Source organism: Apteryx mantelli, chromosome 19, assembly GCF_036417845.1.
Source record: "Apteryx mantelli isolate bAptMan1 chromosome 19, bAptMan1.hap1, whole genome shotgun sequence".
Lineage (NCBI taxonomy): Eukaryota > Metazoa > Chordata > Aves > Apterygiformes > Apterygidae > Apteryx > Apteryx mantelli.
Genome location: NC_089996.1, coordinates 710,138 through 713,578, shown reverse-complemented (window position 1 = coordinate 713,578; position 3,441 = coordinate 710,138).

Sequence of the window (3,441 nt, the reverse complement as noted above, 5' to 3'; positions counted from 1 at the left end):
GCTCTTGATTCTTGCCCTTGCCAAAAGCCTGGCAGTGTTATTTCCCCTTCTCCTGTATTCCACTGCAGCTGCTATTCTGTAGAATTGGAGGGCGGCCCTGAGGAACAGAGAGGTTTCTTTCAGGGTTTCTGAGAGGCAGCTTCTTCTCTGAACAGTGGAAATGTTTGCTGCCCTTGTGAGCAACGAGATCCTTTTCTTGGCAACATCTCACATGTGTCTCTCACCTTTGCAGATGCCAGAGATGAGTGATTCCGTCCTCTCAGGCACCGAAACAGCAGCTTCCCAGACCCATTCTGGCTGTGTCATTGTCTTTCCAATGTGAGTATGTTTGTTTGCTTCCTGGCTGACCAAGCAAGCAGCTTTTCACCGCATGTGAGAAAGGCTCACCGCAAGGATGGGCTTCATAGCAGCTCTGACATGCGCGTGTGTGCCCATAATGAACATAAGCTGCAAAGGGCATGCTGCGTGGAAATGTGATGCCCTTCCTTCAAAGTGGAGTCTTTTTCTGTTTCCAGGCACAAGCTGGAGACTTCCCCCAGAAAACCACCCCTGAGAGCCGTGAAGCCGCTCCAGGAAGAGGAGAAGGGAAAAGATGATCGCAGTGTGGAGAAAGGTAATGGAGGAGCTGATTCCTGGCCTGTGAGGTCCGTCGAAGGATCCCAGGCTTTGTTCCCCTCGTGTGAAGTTATTGCCCCAAAGAGTCTCTGTTAGGTTGCCAACACACCCCCGCGAGCCCTGCTGTTCCTGGTGTGGATGGGATAGAGCAGTAGAAAAGCACTCTCACAAGAAAGGATGTTGCAGGCTAAAAATGAAGAGTTGGACAGGAGCCAGCGTGAAGAAGGGCCTAAGAGTGCCTTGGAAACGGGGCTTCAAAGGAATCCCATTGAGGCCTCACAGTTCTGTCACTGGCTGGAGCAGAGCTGCATGTCACTCCTGTACAGATGGTCACCCCCAATGCTGTTCTGAAGGGTTTTCTTGTCTCCTGCTTACAGGGAATGTTCCTACCCTGCGCCTCCTCCTGCGAGAGAAGCAGCCTCCCGCCAGACTAGCGGCTACTGGTATGGAGGAAGGAAAGGGGGAGAAAGCCAAGGGGAAAGAGCCTGATGGCAGGTGAGACGCTTGGAGCTATGTGTGAGGGTGAGCCTGTAGCCTTGTTGGTCTTGGAGGGAGATGTTTCCCTTGGACACAATGCCCCTAGTAACTCTGAATGCCTTTCATCCTGTGCCACAATGACTAGTGATCTCTTGCTGGATGGGCAGCACCGAGCAAGCCCTTGGGAGAGCCTCCTGTTGGCTTCCTGTTTCTCCTGACTCTGCTTCCCGGTTACAGACCCTTGGGAAAATCAATGCGAATCCTCCTTCCGGAAGAGGAGGGCCTTTTCTCATTCCCCCTAGATGAAAGTAAACAGGATCATTTCCATCTGCTGACAGCAGGGCTAGGAGTCTAAGGACATTTTCTGAGGCTGAGGAAAAGTCTGCATGCTCATGTAAAGCCTTTGAAAGAGGGAGGTGTTTGTCTGGGAGAGGGGGCAATGGTGTGTCTTGGAGCCTGTCCTTGTGGATGACCCTGCTGCTCTCCTTGCTGCATGGAGAGAAAGTCTCAGTGTGGGCACCCTGAGCTTTGATCAGGTGATCTCTGTCTCCTCGATGTGGGCACCCTGAGCTTTGATCAGGTGGTCTCTGTCTCCTTGATGTGGCCACAGTCAGTCAAAACCACATGCTTCTCCTGCAGAACTGCCTCCTGCTGCAGAAGCAGCTGCCCAGCTTGGGAGCGTGGGGTGGAGGCCTCACTCCCCCCATGCTCACACCACCTCCCCCCGGCTGTTATTTGCAGTGTGCTTCAGGCCATCCCAGGGTGCTCTGCATGGAGGGCAGTGCAAGCCGGGAGGAAGCAACCTCCTGAAGCCAGACGGCCAGCTGCACGGCCAGTGAATGCAGGCCCTCAGAGGGCAGGGCAGGTAGGTGCTCCTGATTGAGGTCCTTCTTGTGCCAGCCTGCATTATGGGCAGACTGGGAAGAAGAAAAAAGGGGTGTTCAGTCTTGCTCAGATTCACTTCAGGGCAAAACAGTGCGGAGGGGAAGGCTCAAGACAGACAGAGGTCAGAGGAGAGGGCGAGAAATAACCTTCCCTTCAGGGAAAAACAGACGTACTGTACCCGTGCTGCCCCCTCCCTCCCTAGCCGGACTGCACTGCAGATTTTCTGCTCTGCAAGTGGCAATTCCCTCAGCTCACTTATGATGCCAGGAGAGATCAGAGCCTGAGCGAGAAGAGCCAGCGGGAAAGACCGTGTGCCCTGGTCAAGCTGTGACCTAGCCTGGGGCATGTTGTGGTGCCTCTCGCTGATCTCCAGCTGGGGCTGCAGCATCGCTGCCTGGGGCAGCAGTTGTCATTTGGGGTGCCCCAGGCCAGACCAGGCCAAGGGGGCTGGTGACTGCACAGGTCCTGCAGTTCCCAGCTGCTTTAGAAGTGCATGTTGAGAGCAGCTGAGTGCCCTTGGAAGGGAGGCATAAACCTGTGTGAAATTGTCTTGCAGGTTCAGCACAGAACAGAAACCCGGCCAAGGGTCCAGGCCGGCTCTATCCTGCCACGAAGCAGGAAGGCAAAGACAGATCTTGAGAAGGTCATGGAAACTGTGGAAAGGTGAAAGCTGAATGAAATCGTCACATACCACATCTCAGCCAATAAGGCAGTGACCGTGAAAGATTACTTCTCCCACAGAGAGGAGGAGGCAAGAAGGCTGGCCAAGCAAAAGGGGAGAGAAGAGAGAGAGTACGTGTGTGCTAGCTCCAGGAAAAGCCTGGGACATCTGAGTGGCAGTGACCCACCACGGGGTCAGACTCCCAATCCCAGAGACACTGAGTTGCATGGAGCGTCCTGTGGATTTTCCTGACATGGGATTGACCTGGGTTCAGCCCTGACACCAAGCGCCTCTCTGTAGCCCCAAGCAAATGCCCAGCACTCCTTTGGGGGAGGGGGAGGGCTGTGGCTGCCAATGGGACCAGGGGTGGGGGGCACTGGGGGAGGAGAGAAGCAGGAGGGCTCTGTCGCGTGAAAGGGAGGGACGGAAGGCCCTTCCTTATCTTTATAATTTACGTTTGCCTGCCAGAGCCCCCCTGTTTGAGGACTTTCCCTGAGACAGTTTCGCAAAGTAAAAAGAATCTGTGTAATTTACATTTGCCTGCCAGAGCCCCCCTGTTTGAGGACTTTCCCTGAGACAGTTTCGCAAAGTAAAAAAGAATAAGATTTTATTAAAGCGACAGATACAACAGGTTCGGAATTGCCGTTGATAAATGCACTTGCTGCTACAAATTTTCTTTCCATGAGCTCAAACTAACAATTAAGCGCTTTCAATAATAATATATTTTCCTGGGTAACCTCCGACGTTTGTCGGAGGCGCAAGTCTTACCAAAGAGGCGTCCCTGTTTGGGGGAGGGGAGAAGG